This window comes from Panthera leo, chromosome B3 (genome assembly GCF_018350215.1).
Source record: "Panthera leo isolate Ple1 chromosome B3, P.leo_Ple1_pat1.1, whole genome shotgun sequence".
NCBI classification, from domain to species: domain Eukaryota; kingdom Metazoa; phylum Chordata; class Mammalia; order Carnivora; family Felidae; genus Panthera; species Panthera leo.
The window spans coordinates 104,003,667-104,023,973 of NC_056684.1; the positions used below are offsets into that span (position 1 = coordinate 104,003,667).

At 38.9% G+C, this 20,307-nt stretch overlaps 1 protein-coding gene across 3 annotated transcripts in view; it reads left to right on the forward strand.

The window, feature by feature from the left end:
- The window catches only part of AP5M1 (adaptor related protein complex 5 subunit mu 1), a 59,318-nt gene extending 42,060 nt beyond the window's left edge, over positions 1 to 17,258 (forward strand). For all 3 annotated transcript variants that reach the window (XR_006203847.1, XR_006203848.1, XR_006203849.1), the window contains 3 exons: positions 122 to 202; positions 8,904 to 9,048; positions 16,809 to 17,258. The gene's annotated coding sequence lies outside the window, so the exon portion shown is untranslated. The remainder of the gene's footprint in view (positions 1 to 121; positions 203 to 8,903; positions 9,049 to 16,808) is intronic.
- Positions 17,259 to 20,307: the final 3,049 nt, after the last annotated feature.

Below are 20,307 nucleotides of genomic sequence, written 5' to 3' on the forward strand. Positions count from 1 at the left end.
GAATATTTTCTCCCTCAGGTCTATAATCAGTCATTTTCCCAAGGAGTCTGGTTCATTTTATTAGAGAATATCATATGCCCCTAATTTATTGCTGTGATTCTTTTTTTTCTTTTTCTTTTAGGACTCTACCCCCTGTCAACTTAAGAGCTATTGGGAATATCAGGGAAAGAGCAAAATTTTGACAAGTTTCCTCAGGATTAAGGTAGACTTTATTTTAACACCTCACTCTAGCTCCTTACAAGACAGAGGCTATATTAATTGTCACTTATCCTAAAAGAACAGTATTAGAAATTGGAATTTTCAATCTTAACCTTATACCCTCAGAAATATTATTTAACCAGCATTTTACAATTCATCCAAAGAATGCTAAACAGGTATTCCAAGAATTAGATTCCATGATATTAAGTATTTTAAGAGCAGGAATCCCATCAATACATAGGATAGTTAACTTCTTAGTCTTTGCATTTTTATTAGGAATATCTAACAGATTTTATAAATCCCATACTCTGAGTCATTCAGTGTGTGCACAGCTAGTGTCATTTTTTTTTTTTTACTTAAGAAAAGAAAAAGATGTTTTCACTCTATACATAAAATGAATAACCAACACTAGAATTAAAAAATTACTTTAGAAAGAGGCAGTTCAATTAATCTGAAATCTATACTATATAAATGTGAATTCAAAGTTAATTGTATTCTTTTTCCAAAAAGCTACATTTGCACTTACAGATATAAGGCTCAACTCAACTGCGTGTGTCAAATGACTTAATCTGGTTATTGGGTTTATGGAGGGATTTAAACATTTTAGTGAAAGGAGACAAATACAACATTCTTTTGTTTAAATTAAGTTTTGTAATTCAAAGGATTTGTTCATTTGGGCCTTCAAGATCCTTCTTTCAACACAAGAGAGTCTTGAAGGTAAAATCATTGCTTGAAAGGCTTTTGCTTTCGCATCTAACTTTTACTTTGAAACTAACCAAAAAGAAACTAAGTGTATCAGAAGCATACCTAATCTCCTGGAAGTCAGCATTGCATCAAGTGTATTAAAATTAAAAACTACTCTTTTTTTTCTCCTCCTTAAATAGGCATCTGGTAATAAAAGGCCAATCAGCTGGGTTAGGATAAAACAGACAGTGTTTTTCCTTCACTAGTTCATTTGGAAAAGTCGCTTTGCTAATTGAGAAAATTTTAATGAATTTTACTTGCATTAAAATAAAGGTGATTGCTTCATGGCAACAATGTACTCATTTGAGAAAGTCATTACATTTATGTATTGTGTTTTCAAGTAAATACTTTTGCCAAAATGTATTAGCAAGGAATATAATATTATGGTTCATGGTTCTTGTAGTATCTGAAAAGAATAATTGTATAACCAATCACTGAAAACAAAGTAAATGTTCCTCTTGGGTTTGTACAATAAAAATGGAATTAAAATTACTCAGGCTCAAAAATGCAAATATAATGCATCTCTACAGCAGAAAAATAAAAATTTTAAGAAAGAACTTTGTCTCTTAAGGCCAGTATTTCAATTCCTCTTAAAGGCTTCATTTGATTCCAGAACTGATCACTTCAAAATTCAGTTCCATGCTGAATTTTGTAAAGTAATCAAATATTTCACTGCTTTTAAAACAAAATTATCATTCATTCTCCTGAACAAGCTCACTGATATTCAGAACACATTCTGGGGAAAATTAATGCTAATCAGCAACCAAAATAGCACTTTCATGTATTAGACAGTAACATAAGATTAAATTCACATTAAACTCAAGAGCAAATAACCCATATCAATTTAAATAGATTAAATCCTGGGAAAGGGCAAAGGTGAGAAATGATCTGAAGGGATAACCAAATTGTACTGAGAACAATAGGCCTTGTATTAGACAACAGCAACCCCTACCGGAAGCCTGAGGCTGCCTGGACAGGCATTCTTGGAGGCTGCAGGGGTGGGGGGGGGGAAGGGAAGGAAGCTGAGAGGATGCTCAGACCTCCACCTGGCAGATGGAGGCATCATCAGTCTCAGAATCACTTCTTCTCTATTGTGTAATCATAAACCTTAGGTATATATCACCTAGAATTTGTATTATTTCTCAACTACAATTCAGAAGGAAATTGATTCTGAAGGTTTTATTAGTAAACATTTAGAGTGCCTTTTTTTTTAAAGAAAGCTCAAATTCTGTGATAAATACTTGATATGAGAAAGTAATATAAAAGCAATATCTGTTCATGCAGTGGTTTTAATTAGGCTTCCTTAGAATTTCCCCCACAGTGCTCAAAATTATTCCTGTCCTTAGTAGAGAATGTTTCATAGGGTGCCTTGATCTAATAATACTTCAACAAGCATGCATGGTGGCTATACTTAATACATCTTTATACAAATACATATGTACACACATATAGCATATATATACATATATATACACACATACAGTATGCATATACACATGTGTATATATATATACATATGTACACACAGCATATATTATGTACAAATATACATGTATATATCGCACATGTATACAAATACATATGTACACACAGTATGTGTTCACACACACACACACACACACACACACACACACACACACTGTGTGCAGTCTATGGTTCAAAGTGGACCCTTGAGAAGCCTTGGTGAGATGGCAACCTTTCATCATCAATTTGTCCCTTAGGGTTCAGGTTTACAGCTTTTTTTTCTATGTTATTCTTTGAGTGACTAAACAACCTTAAAGACCACAAGAAATACGAAAACTTCTGAGGAATAGTAAAAGGCAATCATTTGACAAACAGACTAGCCATATATAAAACATCCTCTTTTTAAAATTAACATAGGGGCATCTGGGTGGCTCAGTTGGTTGAGCATCTGACTTCGGTTCAGGTCCTGATCTCACAGTTTGTGAGTTCCAGCCCTGCATCGGGCTCTGTGCTGACACCTTAGAGCCTGGAGCCTGCTTTGGATTCTGTGTCTCCTCTCTCTCTCTGCCCCTCCCTCACTCGTGCTTGCGCGCATTCTCTATCTCTCTCAAAAGTAAATAAACATTAAAAATTTTTAAAAAAATAAAGTAAAATTAATGTAAAATACCCAACAGTATTTTGAATTCAACAATTCATATAAATAAAATATTTTTAAACTGGGTTATGTTCTATACTAAAGGACACCTCAGTCAAGCTGATGTGCTAAACATGTTTAAATGCCATAGCAATAAGTACAGAAATCAGACAAACTGAAGACAAATCAGGGGAAATCATTTTAGCAGATGGGGGCAGATACAGAGTGACTAGGGGAGAAAAGGAAATAGAAGCAAGCACTCACACCAGGTTTGGTTGAAAAGAAGCCTAAACTATTATGAAAAATGATCATGGAAACAACTCTCATCTTTGCATTTTATTTTCTGAACACCCACCCCACCACCTCCAGCACCAAATGCTTTAGTTCCATGACTAACCTGTGAATCGTTTTTATAAAAACCTACCAGGGAGGCCCATTCCCCAACCAAATGGATCCTATCTCAGAGACCGTGTTCATGCTCCCAGCCAAACAAGAAGGTGACTTTCCCTCCCTGGAATTTTTGAAATGTGTGGAGGAGGCCAGGGGCAGCTGACTTGGAAGGTGCTCTGTTTAATTCTCTTGCCTGAAATATGGAGTAAATTCGTTTCAGAAAGGAGCTAAGTAGCTGTTGGGAGTTGTCTGTAGGTGGGAATGTTCATTTCCTGAGGCTAGAAGCTCTCAACACAGTTCTCAAAGAAACAAGATCAAAAGTATTTGCAATTACAGGTGCCTGAGGGAAGCAATTTAGTAGCTGGAAAAAAACAAGAGTGGTGACAGAGGAGCCCAGACTGCTAACCCAGCTTGGCCCTGCTGTGTGTCCCTGAGTGTCGTTTAACCTCTCTGTGCCTTAGTTTCTTCATCTGTAAACATGAAGACCTCTATTTCCCAGCTTTTATAGCAAAAGAAATTTTCATGAGGGTACCGTGTTCACACAAGACCTGATCTAGCAGTGCTTCATAGAATCATCGTTGGTCAGGAAGAGAATGGGTTCACAGAATCGAAGAACTAAAGTTAATGGCACATCTTCCCTGGGTTCACTCCTTCATTTATTTATTCTTCAATAGCTATTTATTAAGGGTCTACTATGTGTCAGACTCCAAACCAGGGGATGGAATACAAATTTGAACAAAACCCAATCTCTTTCCTCAAAGAATTTGCAGCTTAGTAAGGAAAAAAGACAATTAGACGTGTTTTCACAGCATAGGGTAGCGAGTCCTCTGCTAGTATAGACCACAGTGCTGTGAGAGTGTGTCCAGAGGATCTCAACCAGGCAGGCACGGGTGAAAACTGTCACCCAGGATGTGTGGAACAGCCCTACCCAATTCCCACCTTTAACCATGAACAGGAGTTAGCCATGGGAAAAAAAAAAAAAAAGGAAAACAGGTATTTAAAGGTATTTTAAGCAAAGTGAACAGCCTAGAGCAGGGAGAGAACACCGTTCAGGCAACTGCAGACTGTTCAGTGTGGCTGGAGGCAAGATTGTGTTCAGAGAAGAGGCTGCAGAGGGAGCAGGAATGTCCCTAAAGTGCTGAAGGAGAAAGCTCATTCTGCCTGGGGTGAGGCTGGGCATGGGGACAGAATGGAACAGATTGAAGGTTTTTAAGACTGGCGGCAAGCAGACCAGTTAAAAGCTTGTGATGAAGAACTGTACCAAGACCACAGCAATGGAAATAGAAGAGAATAAATGTGCAAGTATTTATAAAGTAGAATTGACAGGGTTTAGTGACTGATTGCGTTTGGGGTGAGAGAGAGGGAGATGTTGAGGATGCCTTCCATATTTCTGGCTTGGATGGCTGGACACTGACAGCAATGTTGGATGATCAGTTTGGGCAGGAGGTGAGTGCATTGGCTGGGGGGGGGGGTGTGAAGAATTCTGTCTGGGTCATTGGTTGATGAGGCATTCAGATGGAGAGGTCTATAAAAATTCTAGAGGATAATGGAGAGATTCAGGTCAGAGATACAGATTTGGGAGTTGTCTGGAGCGTTGTCTAGGACAGTGTAGTGTATCCTCATAGTTCATTGCCCTGAGAGGAACTGCCTTCTACCTTCTAAGCACCACCCACTTGCCCAACTAAGTACTGAAAAATCTTGTGGAAGGATTCTGATTGACTTGGATGGTATGCCCAACCCTATGGCCAAGAAGGCAGCCTCTACTAGGACCATTTACTTGAAAGGATTATTTCCCAAAGGGTATAAGAGTGCTGTGGAAAGCAACAAATGTTGCAACAAATGTTCCCCAGTCAACTCATTTTTTCCCATTTAGTATTCAATACATATCTGTCAGGCAAATGAAATTTTCAGCAGACATCCATAGCCTTTAAATTTCTATTCCATGAGCATTTTAATAAATAGAATGAAACCTTTTAATCCTCTCTTGACAAAATACCCAACCAACAGGGTCCATTGAAGAATATGGCGAGGAAGAGGTGACCCAGTTACTCCTAGAGTTAAGTAAGTCACACCTACATAAAATGAACATCAACAGCTACCTAAGGAAATAAACCAAGATATTATAAATATGTGACCTAAATCCCCGCAGTTAGGAACACCCTCAATTCCAATCAAGGTGATCTGGAAATTGTGTTTAGAAAGGATAAACTTGTATAGTAAATTAATTATGTGGTACCACAACTGGAAATAGAGTGTATGAACTGGTGAGGAAAGTAAGCTACCTCTGTGAATACGCACTTACATTTTACCTGATTATTTGATTATAAGAAGAGAATGTACTAGTTTTGCAGATAAAAATGCACCATCTTCCTAGCAGCTATATTTCTCTGTATTTCTCATTGCCAATGAGAAATTTTGTATTAATTTGCCCATGTGTGTCAAGAGTAGCTCTAGGTACTTTATAGAGGTACAAAAATGTATGCAAAATTCTTTCCTTGAAATCTTATTTGTAACGATGTGCTATGGACTAAACGTTTGTCTTTCCAAAATTCAAATGTTGAAGCCCTAATCCACCTCCAGTGGTATTTGGAGGTGAGGCCTCTGGGAGGTGATTAGGTCATGAGGATGCGCCCCTTGTGAGAACAGAGCAGGCTCTCACCAGACACTCTATCTGCGGACATTTTGATCTTGGATGTCCCAACCTCCACAACTGTGAGGAATAGCAAATATTTGTTGTTTAAGCCATCCAGTCTTTGGTAATTTATTATAGCAGCCCAAGCTGACTAAGACAGTGAAGAACTGGAATTAACTTAGACATTCAACGTGCAGTAATAGAATGTGATCCCAATTGGTAAAAACATATAAACGAAGAGACTGAAGAGCTATACATCGAAACATTAATGGACAGGATCAGGTGTCTTTTTTAATAATCTGCTTTGTTCTCTTATGTATTTAAATTTTTTCTACGGTGAACATATATTTTATAATGGAGACATTTTCTTTCATATTAATTCCTAAGAAGAAACTTCAATATTATTGTGTAAGTCTACAGAATCTTCTTCAGATTTTATTATTTTGAAAATGTAGGAGTTCTTATATTGAATTTTTAGAGGAAATACAGTTAGACTATCTCTTCGGTTTACTGAAGACTTGATTTGTCATTCTGCTTATACATATTTGGTTCTTCATTCCCAACAAAACCAATAGCGCAGCATCAGCCCAATTTTGCTTCATTACCATAGCAACATAACTGTGACAAAAGCACACAGGCCCTTCTCTCCCTCTCACATATGTGCCTTCTTATTGTTTCTCATCTAGTTTCATTCATTGCCATTTTCTTCCATCCTTTTTTTTTTTCATCCCTTTTCATATATTGGTTCCTTCTTCCCAAAAAAGTTCATGTATGGCAAAAAAAAAAAAGAGTCCATGTGACTAATCAAAATGCCCTAAATTTTAAATGCCAACTTTGTTTTCTCGTTTTGTTCTCTTCAGGGATCCTCCTCAATAACCCTAAGTAAGGAACAGTTATATTTTTCCTGGGAAGCTTGTCTAATGCAAATAGTTTCAATATTCAGAATTTAATTCAAATTAACTCTTAAGTAGAAGGAGAGAATGCATATGGGGGAGCTGTTAGCAGTAACTGGGTTTGATTGGGCTTTGTTCCTCTTCCCACAAATACACAATAAATTCACTATTTGGGGAGCTGTGAAGAGATGAAACTATAACAAGAACCATCACAGACAGATATTTTCTTTACTTTTTTTTTTAATGGACAGTATCCTGGCATATTTTTAAAAATTTATTGTCAAATTGGCTTCCATACAACACCCAGTGTTCATCCCAACAAAAGCCCTCATCAATGCCCATCACCCACTTCCCCCTCTCCCCCACCCCCCATCAACCCTCAGTTTGTTCTGTGTATTTAAGAGTCTCTTATGGTTTGCCTCCCTCCCCCTCTGTTTGTAAATTTTTCCCCATTCCCTTACCCCATGATCCTCTGTTAAGTTTCTTAAGATCCACATATGAGTGAAAATATGGTATCTGTCTTTCTCTGACTGACTTATTTCACTCAGCATAATACCTTCCAGTTCCATCCATGTTGCTGCAAATGGAAGGATTTCATTCTTTCTTATTGCCAAGTAGTATTCCATTGTATACATAAACCACATCCTCTTTATCCATTCAACAGATAGATATTTCAATTGTACTTAAAATCAGAGATGTGAACATTGTTGTACTCTATACAGAAGGATGGCACCTGGGTGGCTCAGCTGGTTCAGCATCCAACTTCCATTCAGATCGTGATCTCACAGTTCATGAGATGGAGCCCCACATTGGGCTCACTGCTGTCAGTGCAGAACCTGCTTTGGATTCCCTGTCCCCCTCTCTCTGCCCCTTCCCCCACCTGCATTTTGTCTCTCTCAAAAATGAACAAACGTTATAGAAGGAGAAGAAGAAGATGAAGAAAGAGGGGGAGGAGGAGGAGGAGAAAGAAGTGTGCAAGTGACCTTGCCTACCACATCCACCCTGGGCCCCTCCTTTTCCTATGCCTCTTCCTCCTTCTTATGAGTTCTAACTTTTGTCAGGTGGCTGCTTTCATTCTGGAAGCCATGTCTTTTTGGGAGAGGATAACTCCAGCCCCAAACCTAGATGGTGAACCTTGATTGACACAAGCTAATTATGATGGTACCATTCCTTTACCAGGATTGGCCTAGGCATGTTCATGCAATGCTTGTCTGTCCAATAAGACATAAGGGAAGGTCTGCTGGTGGCTTCTGAGAAAAGTGACTGAGAGGTACAAGAAAGTGGCAGTGTCTCCTTGTTGCCCACATGCATGCTTCACTTAGCCATAGTGGTAGAAAGTTTCGCTGGGCACACGGACATCCAGATTAAGGAATACATTTCTGACTCTCTTTTACAGCCCATTGTAGCCTGATAAGTTCTTACCAATATGATAAAAGTAGAAGTGTGGTGTGGCAACTCCTGACAATCTTCCTTATTAGACACTGACATGTGCACTTTACCTTCTTCCTTTATTCAGCTGTATGGAATGCAGATACGATAGCTGGAGGTAAAACAATCACTTGGGACTGTGGACAACCTTGGGAATGGAGACCATGTATAGAACAACAACAGCAAAATGAAGCCACACCTAACCCACTGTTATTTTGGGTGTTCTGTCATTTATAATAAAATCAAACACTAATTCAAAGAAAGAGAGAGGGGGCCTGGGTGGCTGAGTGGGTTGAGCATCCAACACTTGATTTCAGCTCGGTCATGATCCCAGCGTCATGGGGTCGAGCCCCACATTAGGCTCCATGCTGAGTGTGGAGCCTGTTTAAGATTCTCTCTCTCCCCACCTCTGCCCCTCTCCTCCACTTACACTCTTTCTCTCTAAATTAAAAAGAAAATGCCTTTTAATTTAAAAAAGAAAGATGGCCTATTTTCAGCCTCTAAATGTTGTTGTTTCTAGATGTGATGTCTGGAACTACTGCAGCCATTGTGCAACCATGAAGGAACTAAGCCTGAAGCCTGGGCCAAACATAAGAATGGCAGGTGGTAAGACAGAGCTACAGAGTTAACCAAACTTCCAACGATTCCTGTGGATTTTTTATTATGTAAGAAAATATTTTCATTATCATTTAAGTCACTGAGTTGGTGATCTGTTTCTTGAAGCTGAAAGAAATCTAGCTGGTACAGAATTTAATGGTTTCTAATGATTGTAAACTACATGCTCCTTCAGCAAAGACTTAGCTAACCAAATATTTGGAAGAAACAGAATTAAATATGAAGAGTTGAAAAAGGTGTGTTATAAAATATTTAGAAAATATAAAATGAGGAAAAAAAACCATAATCTTACCAGTCCCAAATGACCAAGATGAGAATTTTGACCTTCTGGTCTTTAAAAAAAAAAACAAATGGCACCTGGGTGGCTCAGTCAGTTAAGCATCCAACTCTTGGTTTTGGCTCAGGTCATGATCTCATGGTTCTGGGTTTGAGCCTCGCATCAGGCTCTGTGCTGACAGTGCTGAGCCTGCTTGGAATTCACTCTCTCCCCCTCTCTCTGCCCCTCCCATGCTCTCTCTCTCTCAAAATGAATCAACATTTTTAAAAAATATTTATATACGATCACATATATTTTTACATAATGTAATCAAACTCTATGTTTAACTTTACCTCTCCCATCGAATATAAATAAAAACTCTGGACAAAAGACAAAAAGCAACTGCCTGGAGACTCTGAAAAATAAAACAGGGCAGATTAAGGTGGGAATTCAAAATTTGGAAGGGAAAAAATACCCGCTGTGGTGGGGGCAGTTTTTCTGCTGAGAGTTTTGTGGGGTTTGGGGCCATTTTTTGGTTTTTGGCTTTCCTGCTTCTTAATCTCTTAGCTTTTACTAGAGGGTGGGCCAGATCAGTGAAATGCTCCGTAGTTGCAGACAACAAACACTTTTTGACCAGAGGACTTAAGAATCCCTACAAGCTGAAGGGTAAGGGAGGAGTCTTGTTTTTCTATTTTCTATTTCCTCTCCCAGCCCTAACCTGAGGCACTGTCACTGCATGAAAAGGGTGTCTTGTTATGTGAAGAGTATAGAGAAAGCCCCATTATTTTTCTCTCATTTTTTTCTCACTTTTTCACCCTGAAGATGGGTCAGTTGTATGGACCTGGGATCTCCTTTAACACAGGAGGCTAAACCCCTTTTGTTGAATCTTTTTTTTTTTTAATGTTTATTTATTTTGAGAGAGAGAGAGAGAGAGAGGGAGAGAGAAGCAGCAAAAGGGCAGAGACAGGGAGAGAAAGAATCCCAGCAGGCTTCATGCTGTCAGCACAGACCCCGACGTGGGGCTTGATCTCACAAACTGTGAGATCGTTGACCTGAGCCGAAATCAAGAGTCAGATGTTTAACCAATTGAGCCACCCAGGTGCCCCAGGAGGATAAAACTCTGAAAGAAAACCATTCCTATGCCCAGAGGAGCCTGGAAAAAAGATCCACGGGAACTGGAGAGTATGAAGAAAATCTCCGAGAAGAGAGATCTGAAGAATGAACCTAACTCTGTAAACAAACTGACACAAGTCCCAGGCTCTCCTACAAGCATCGTGAAGGCTTTGAGAACTGAACTGATATTGGAACCACACCACCCACAGATGGGCTAGAACTTGTGATTCAAACTATGCAGGCTGATCACCTGCCAGAAAAATAAGTTCAACATTTTCTAGACATTTTAACAGGACCCAGAGAATCACAATGTAATATTTGAAATGTCCAGGATACCATCCTAAAGTATTTAACATATAAAGAACCTTGAACTCTGCCCAATTCGCATGAGAAAGACAATCAGTTAATGCACCTCCAAAATCATCCAGATGTTGGAATTAAAATACAAAAACTTTAAAGAAATTTTATAATCAATGTCTAGGAGATAAAGGTAGATATTAATGAAATCATGAATGGAAAGATAAATTATTTCAGCAGAGAAATAGAAAGTATAAAAGAGAACCAAGTGGGAATTTTGGAACTGAAAAATATAATATCTGAAATTAAAAAAAAACAACTCACTGGATAAGTTCTGTAGCAGAATACAGATGGCAGAGCAAGGAATCAATATGCCTGAAGACAGATCAATAGAAATGATCCATTTGGAAGAGAGAACAAAACAAAACAATAGCTTCAGGGACCTGAGGGACAATATGGGAGGTGTAACACTCATGGTATTGGAGTCGCTGAAGGAAAGGAGAAAGTGATTGGTGGAGAAAAAATATTTGAAAACATAAAGGCTGAAGAGTTCCCAAATTTGGTGAAGGATACAGATTTACAGATTTCAAGAAGCTTGGTGAATGCAAAACAGGATAAATTCAAAGAAAACCATGTCCAGACATCATCCAAACCGCAGAAAACCAAAAGGTAAAGATGGCGGATGAGGCTGTGAAGGGGAAGGAGTTTCAATACCTGAGAGTTGATGGATAAATAGAAAGATGAAAATGAGGCATTCACTAATTTTGAATGAAATCTGTGGTCTTACAAAGTAGCCCCAATCTCCACACTGTGTGAAATTCAGTGTGAACTGCAAAACTCTCTGATGCCTTGGGGTATGTGCCTGCTTCTGGGAAATTGTACCAGAGTCCTACTTCAGCTTCGATGAGGGCGAGACAGAGGCTGTCCTATGTCTTTTCATTTCTGATCACACACTCTTTCACTTGACCTTGCTGCTTGCTACCTGCTGTTCACTTTCTCTCCTTCTGTCCTTTTTCTAGATGGGAGTGAGCAACATTTTCTGCAGGATGGCCATCTCAGAAAAAAATTAAAATCTGAAAGCATATTAAAATATTATGTTTTAGACAAAAAAATATAATATCTAAAACCAAGCTTAGGTATTGAAACTTTTTTCCATTTCACTAAAGGGTTTCTCCTTCTTTGCTTTTTCTTTCTATCTTTTCACTTTGCTCGAAGTTCAGAAACTACATAATTCGTGCACATTGGAATATCGATTATACATTTCTGTAAACAAATTTTGTTGTTACATTGTTTTGGCATCTTTTTATTTTTTTGCCTCTTCTTGATTTACCTTTTAGTACACCTTCAAGACAGTATGATACTTACTACCTTTTAGTCTACTTACTTGCAAATGTTGATACCTCAGTAGTCTCCTTAAAATTGTGCTTCTTAAAACAAGAGATTTTCTGGAGTATTTAAGTGGCTCAGTTGGCTAAGCAGCCAACTTCAGCTCAGGTCACGATCTCACAGATCGTGGGTTCAAGCCCCGCATCAGGCTCTGTGCTGACAGCTCAGAGCCTGGAGCCTGCTTCCAATTCTGCGTATGTGTGTGTGTGTGTGTCTCTCTGCCCCTCTCCAGCTCGCGCTCAGTATCTCTCCCTCAAAAATAAACATTAAAAAAAATATTTTTTAAAAAGAGTTTTTCTTCTCCATTTTAAACAAGGTAAACAACTATGTCCTAATCCTCAGAAGAACTCCTTGATTCACTTATTCCAAACCATACATTTCATAGCAAAGATTTCCATTTTCATTATACTCCATATCCAGCCAATTTGGCCCCATGACCAGCAAGAAAATTCAATCCATTGTTTTCTTCTGTCTTCTAGGGAGGACAGAAACACTTGGTTTTCCAAAATAGGAGGTGGGAGCAATGACCAGATGGCTGGCTGACTTTGGCCATCCCTGGGCTCTTTTCTCCCATCTCATGAACTAAAGGATTCCTGAGACTAGATGCCAGGCCACAGCTAATCAAGATGGCCTCACCCTCACTGCCAATGGGCAAAGAACGTGAGGACAAATCAAAACAGAGACAACACTGGATAAGGAGAAAGAGGATTGGTGTCATCTTGGCAGCAAAATGTTCATTAATCCTGAAGAGTAGGCCACTGAGATGGTTGGGATGTTTCTCTCCCTCCTAGTGAATGGATTTTCTGATAATCACAGCTCAAGAGTTGCTCCTTTTCAAGCAACAGCCTTTGGGTAGTGTCCTTTAATCAACTCTAAGTAATGCTTATTTTAAGATAACACTAAGGGGGAGCCTGGGTGGCTCAGTCAGTTAAGCTCAGGTCATGGTATCATGGTTCCTGAGTTTGAGCCTTGCATCAGGCTCTGTGCTGACAGCTCAGAGCCTGGAGCCTGCTTTGGATTCTGTGTCTCCCTCTCTCTCTGCCCTTTCCCACTCACACTCTGTCTCTCACTGTCTCTGAAAAATGAATAAATGTTAAAAAAAATTTTTTTTAAAAAGGTAAGTAATATTGAAGAAGACTAAAGCAGGAGGCATCACAATCCCAGACTTTAGCCTCTACTACAAAGCTGTAATCATCAAGACAGTATGGCATTGGCACAAAAACAGACACGTAGACCAATGGAATAGAATAGGGACTCCAGAACTGGACCCACAAAAGTATGACCAACTAATCTTTGACAAAGCAGGAAAGAATATCCAATGGAAAAAAGACAGTCTCTTTAAGACACTGGGAGAACTGGACAACAACATGCAGAAGAATGAAACTAGACCACTTTCTTACACCATTCACAAAAATAAACTCAAAATGGATAAAGGACCTGAATGTGAGACAGGAAACCATCAAAACCCTAGAGGAGAAAGCAGGGGAAAACCTCTCTGACCTCAGCCACAGCAATTTCTTACTTGACACATCCCCAAAGGCAAGGGAATTAAAAGCAAAAATGAACTATTGGGACCTCATCAAGATAAAAAGCTTCTGCACTGCAAAGGAGACACTCAACAAAACTAAAAGGCAACCAATGGAACGGGAAAAGATATTTGCAAATGACATATCAGACAAAGGGCTAGTATCCAAAATCTATAAAGAACTCACCAAACTCCACACCCGAGAAATAAATAATCCAGTGAAGAAATGGGCAGAAAACGTGAATAGACACTTTTCTAAAGAAGACATCCAGATGGCCAACAGTCACATGAAAAGATGCTCAATGTCACTCCTCATCAGGGAAATACAAATCAAAACCACACTGAGATACCACCTCACGCCAGTCAGAGTGGCTAAAACGAACAAATCAGGAGACTATAGATGCTGGAGAGGATATGGAGAAACGGGAACCCTCTTGCACTGCTGGTGGGAATGCAAACTGGTGCAGCCGCTCTGGAAAACAGTGTGGAGGTTCCTCAAAAAATTGAAAATGGATCTACCCTACGACCCAGCAATTCCAGCACTGCTAGGAATTTACCCAAGTGATACAGGAGTGCTGATGCATAGGGGCACCTATACCCCAATGTTTATAGCAGCACTTTCAACAATAGACAAATTATGGAAAGAGCCTAAATGTCCATCAACTGATGAATGGATAAAGAAATTGTGGTTTATACACACAATGGAATACTACTTGGCAATGAGAAAGAATGAAATGTGGCCTTTTGTAGCAACGTGGATGGAACTGGAGAGTGTTATGCTAAGTGAAATAAGTCATGCAGGGAAAGACGGATACCATATGTTTTCACTCTTACATGGATCCTGAGAAACTTAACAGAAGACCATGGGGGAGGGGAAGGAAAAAAAAAGTTAGAGAGGGAGAGAGCCAAACCATAAGAGACTCTTAAAAACTAAGAATAAACTGAAGGTTGATGGGGCGTGGGAGGGAGGAGAGGGTAGGTGATGGGCATTGAGGAGGGTACCTGTTGGGATGAGTACTGGGTGTTGTATGGAAACCAATTTGACAATAAATTTCATGTTAAAAAAAAAAGGTAACAGTGAGAACAAATTTTTAAATATTTTCTGTTTTAGTATACACACGATTCGTTTTTCTAAGTGTGCTATTTATGTTTTTTTAAAAAATTGTCCTTTTGGGGCACCTGGGTGGCTCAGTCAGTTAAGCGGCCGACTTCGGCTCAGGTCATGATCTCACGGTCCGTGAGTTCGAGCCCCGCGTCGGGCTCTGTGCTGACAGCTCAGAGCCTGGAGCCTGCTTCTGATTCTGTGTCTCCCTTTCTCTGACCCTCCCCCGTTCATGCTCTGTCTCTCTCTGTCTCAAAGATAAATAAACGTTAAAAAAAAAAATTTAAAAAAAATAGTCCTTTTACCGTTAATAAGGGAATTGAGACAGTTCTGACATTTAAAAAATTCATGCTGCTTTTTTACATTTTATTACTTGTAAGGCATTTATCTGTCAAAAGTGCAAAACATCTTTGTAGATACCAAGTGCAATTTTTAAAAAATGGAGTCATTTCAGAAGCTAACTGTCCAAATAATTGTTAAACTGGATATGCATAATACAGCGATGTGTAGACAGATATTTGAACTATTTATAAACTTCAAACGTAGCAAACTGAAGATTACCCACGTTTAAAAAAATTCTTTGGCCTGACACAGCTTGCAAGGTGATAGCTTTTTGTGTAGTCTAAATGTTCCTCCTAGTTTTATAGAACAGAGACTAGAAAAGGTTCACGAATGAATAAAAATAAAGGAGAATTTCAGGTATGAACAAAAACTGAAAAAGAACGGAAGCTGTTACAAACCTTTACCAATGCATTCATGCTGGCGGCACTGCAACGAAAGTGCTAGAAATGTTTGTTGTGATCAGGATATTGCAAATCAATGAAAAGCCAGGGAGGTACATAGAGAGAGCTGAGCTGCCCTACACCAAGAAGGCAGAGCCTGCGGTCCTGTGGGGAGAGGCAGTGCTCAGGGCACAAGGGCAGGAAGCCCAGGGGAGTCTGCTCTCAGGAAGGCCCGACTGTCACCTAGAGAAACATCCATCTCCCTTATTACCCCACGGTGCTTTTCTGCCACACATCAAACACCAGATGGACAGCCAGCTGTCAGCACACACTGTCTGCCTGCCTCCTAAATGGAAGGATAGTGTGCGGAAGGTGCCGTTTTAGAGTCTTGTACTTTCATGTGAGAAGAGCTTGTAAGGCAGCAGGAGCTCAGGGTGGTTATGTGTTGCAAAAATGTTCAGAAACATCAAACATTGCGCTCTCTGCAGAAAGGTAGACTCCAGCTTCGGCTGCTGATGCTTTTGGCTCAAGCTGAGTCAAGTAGTACACAAAGCATAGACAAAAGCCCGCAAACGACTGGCAGTCGCCACAGGAGACGACAAACCAAGGCCAGCCGACTCCGGACATTGTTCCTTCTCTGCAGAAGACAGGCTGCACCTGTGTCTGGGTGAAGCGTGGCCGCATCTCCTCCCACCTTTGGAAAACTCTCCTCGGTGAGCAGGCACGACTCTGGCCACTGAAGCCCCTGGTTTCTGTACGTGTTTGAATGTGTATGCAGATGGAGATTTTATTCCTCAGGCTTCACCAGTTTTAAGCTTGAGCTTTTTTTAAATGAACTATAAAATGAGGCACGACACACTGTTAAAAATAATTTCTCCTTCAATAACTGAAGCCCAGTGCAGTTTCCTTTTTCCAGAGGATATGGAATTAGCCATGTGCCTTGGATATTAGTTCTATCTCCCACATTACTTGTTGACAACCCAGACTAATCACTCTTTCAATTATCCACTGACTGTTTACTGCGAAACTAATCTTCACAGACCACTGTTCTTCTGCCCCTTGTCATGGTATATCAACTTTTTGAAAATATCATTGTTTTCTTCAATAAGAAGTAAAACAAAAAAGCATTTTCTTTCATTTAATATCACAGATGTCAAAAATAATAAGATACTTATTGGATCTTAAAAACAGTGTGCTCATAGGGTTTATTTCTTAAGTAAACATTCTTAAATGTGTATAGAACATCCCATTCCGTAAGAATGAGGCACCCATTACTCTATTTTATAGAAAAGGAAATAAAGGCCAGTTGCATGATTCCTACAGACCCCTACCATTGTAGTAGGGACATGAGAAATTCCTGCAATACTATCCAAAAGGTGATTTAACTGTATTATTTTGTTCTCTTTCAGTGCAGGAATAGCATCAAGAAATCTGCACATTTCGATTCTTTATATGGAATGCAAAATTGTGGAAAGGAAAAACACTTCTCTCACTACCTCCCCTTTGGGTTTTCTCCCGTGCTAACAGTAGGACAGGACTGCTGATCGCTGTTTACAGCTCCAGTGTGATCCTGGGCATCTCGAAGACAGGGCCTCCCTGAGTGGGCGATGTCTAGGGGTGAATGGAACCCTCAGCGTTCTGGAACAGTGGACACAAGGAGGACTGGTCTGTCATGTTGGGCTTTCTTTCTGATTTGTAGCTGTGTAGTTGGAAGGCCCTCCTTACAATCAAGGGTCGGTCTTCTTCTACACAAGTACATGGCTATTTTTATGTTCACAAAGCACTCTCTTCAAAAGTCGACCTTCATGGATGTAAATTTAAAAAATTAAAAAAATAAAGGAGAAGTCCCGAGAACAAGTGAGATAGCTGTCCACTTGTAACTGAGATATTTTCATAACTCGTTCCTAAGAGCTTCAGAGGAAATACTTTGATATTCTTGGTGCTGACTGAGGAGGGCTCCTTTTGTTCGAGATAGTGATGGTTCCCTGCCCTTTTGGAACGTCTAGCCTGATGATTAAAAAATATTGGCCCAAACAAACAAAAATTCGACCTTCTAATATCCTTGAAGGTGGAAAGGCAAACAAATGTGCTATTGTTCACTTAGATGGCATGAGGCACCTCCCAACATTTGTTCTAATCTGCTAATACCCCGTGGCAGGTGGACAGAGTCAAAAGAATTCCCACGAGAGCCATTTTCTTATTTGAACAAGATGGAAATGGTGCTGGATTAAGTTCAAATATCGTCTGTGACTGTAGCATATAAAGACATGCAAGAAGTTTACAATACTGTGATGACTACCCTTGCAACTATTACTCTCTTAAAATTCACCCCTCTAGCCCATTCCCACAGCTTGTTAAGAAAATACATTGTGAAAAGGTCAACAGCATAGCTTTTCACAGTATAGCTAGTAATCCACATATGGTTAGCAATTCATTCAGAGTCCAACTTAAAAAGACAAAACAAGTAAAAATGACACTGGGATTGTTTCATTCATGGTCAATCACACAATTCCTCAGTGTAGACATGATCACCACCATGAGACACGCAAGTGCCACCAGGGGCAGTGGTGGAAGCAAAAGTCTCTAGAAGATACAAGTCGATCACTTGCCAAAAATAATTTCTATGGAAGGGCGCTTGGGTGGCTCAGTCGGTTAGGTGTCTGACTTCCACTCAGGTCATGATCTCGTGGTCCATGAGGTCGAGCCCTGCGTCGGGCTCTGTGCTGACAGCTCAGGGCCTGGAACCTGCTTCAAATTCTGTGTGTGTTTCTCTCTCTTCCCCTACCCCACTGTGTTGTATGTGTCTCTCTCTCAAAAAAAAAAAAAAAATCATTAAAAAAATAATAATTTCTATGGAAATTCACAAGAGAAAAATTCCTAGACAAGAAGACTTCAAGAATAAAATAGTAGATCTGGTTTCTGAGTACAACAATGAACATATATATAGAAAATGTACAAGTATTGCAGTACTGATGAGATTTTAAGTTCTGATAACTTGTACAGTGGTAAGCCAACAGACTCAACACAAATGTTCTACGATGTTAAAAAACCAATTAATTTTTGGAGAAGTAACTGATACCACTGTCTCAATAAAAATATTATCACAAAGGTAAGTAGACTAGTTTTGGCAGAGGAAAAAGTTAAATGAAGAAGCATAAAAATAAGACAAGTTATCTTAGTAAGTCTCTAGTTTCATGTACACAGGTGATACATTTTAAAGACAGTTCAGATAATATCTTAAAGATATTTCTATGCTAACAAATAGTTATTAAGTGCATGGTGTTATGCATTTGTAACTGTTTCAACCAAGAAGCAGTTGTAGTAAAAACATGAAAACATGGAATATGGTATTTCTGGTGTCTTAAAATACAGCCTTTATTATACAGCAAACATAATTAATTTTAAACTTGATACTTTATTAAATCTTTATTATCTCTGTTCTATTGTTATGTTTTGAATGAAATGTACAAATTGGCCTGAGTAGTATAATACATCCTGTGGCAAAACAAGATGAATAGTGTTATAATACACGGAAGAATATTCCATAGTTACCAAGAAAGACTTCAAGTGGTCCTATTTAATGGGAAAAGGAAAGAAAACACGAAAGAGTCCTGACCATGGAGATAAAGATTTTCCTGACGTAGCAGTATTCCAGAGAATAAAACAAGGGAAAGCAGATAGAGTGATACCGGAGTTAGTAAAAAGAAAGTAACATTTGAAAACCAACTTAGGTTAAAAGAAACTGGTGGAAGTGTTGGTGGATATTTGGTTGGTTTTCTTCCGTGAAAAGAGATTTTTAATTATGCGAATAGGTGTAATGTATAAAATAGTCCATGTTGAGAATAAAATAGTATAATAAATGTGAGACCCTGTGATAAAAAAAGAACTATACAACTGCAAAGTATATTTGCATTCATTTTGCCTTCATCGAGATGCCCATTTTGCTGTCATTTATAATCGTCAGCATTAATGTGATGCTGTAGGATATTGACAATAATAAATGCATATTTAAACAAATGTTTGCCATTGCTATTGAAGTCAATGTAAGTTTAACTGTTCTATTAGAATTCTTTTAAAAAAAATTTTTTTAACATTTATTTATTTTTGAGAGACAGAGCACAAGTGGGGGAGGGGCCGAGAGAGAGGGAGACACAGAATCTGAAGCAGGCTCCAGGCTCTGAGCTGTCAGCACAGCGCCCAACGTGGGGTTTGAACCCAGACTATAAGATCATGACCTGAGCCAAAGTCAGATGCTTAACAAACTGAGCCCCCCAGATGCCCCCTAGAATTCTTAAATAAGATATCCCTTCTTTGTATATGCTTGATAATGTGCTTAGTTTCACTTCTGCTGCAGAAGGTGTATTAATTTCAATTGGTCATTTTTTAAAAATTGTTTTTACTTGCTTCATAAAAATGAAAGTCTATGACCATAATTTTGGTAATTTTTATATTATTCTAGGGAGGTTACTGAGCATAATTTATTATATCCCTCTTTATCTCAGGAAAATCAATATGGGGTAATTATTCACTATAATAATTTATGCCTATAAATAGTGCTCCAGCTGAAGCAAAGGAACTAGTCCGTGGAGATGGTCATCTGGAAATTCAGAGTTTAAAAATTCAGGTAACCAGTTAAATAAATCCCATTGTTTTTGTTTGTTTAATAGAGACACATTTCGAGCTCAGTCTCAATATCATTACATATTTTACCTCTTTGAGACTCTGTGATTTCTTCACCTTGTCATTTCTCCAAGAAATAACAAGTATAAGAAGGATATATATTAACGTATCTTACGTTTGTCTCTTGACTAAGCCCCCATCTTTTTTTTTTTTTTTTTAATTTATGAAAACGTAGAGACTGTACTACCAAAATACACAATTTCAATACATTTACACGTGCTTCTACTT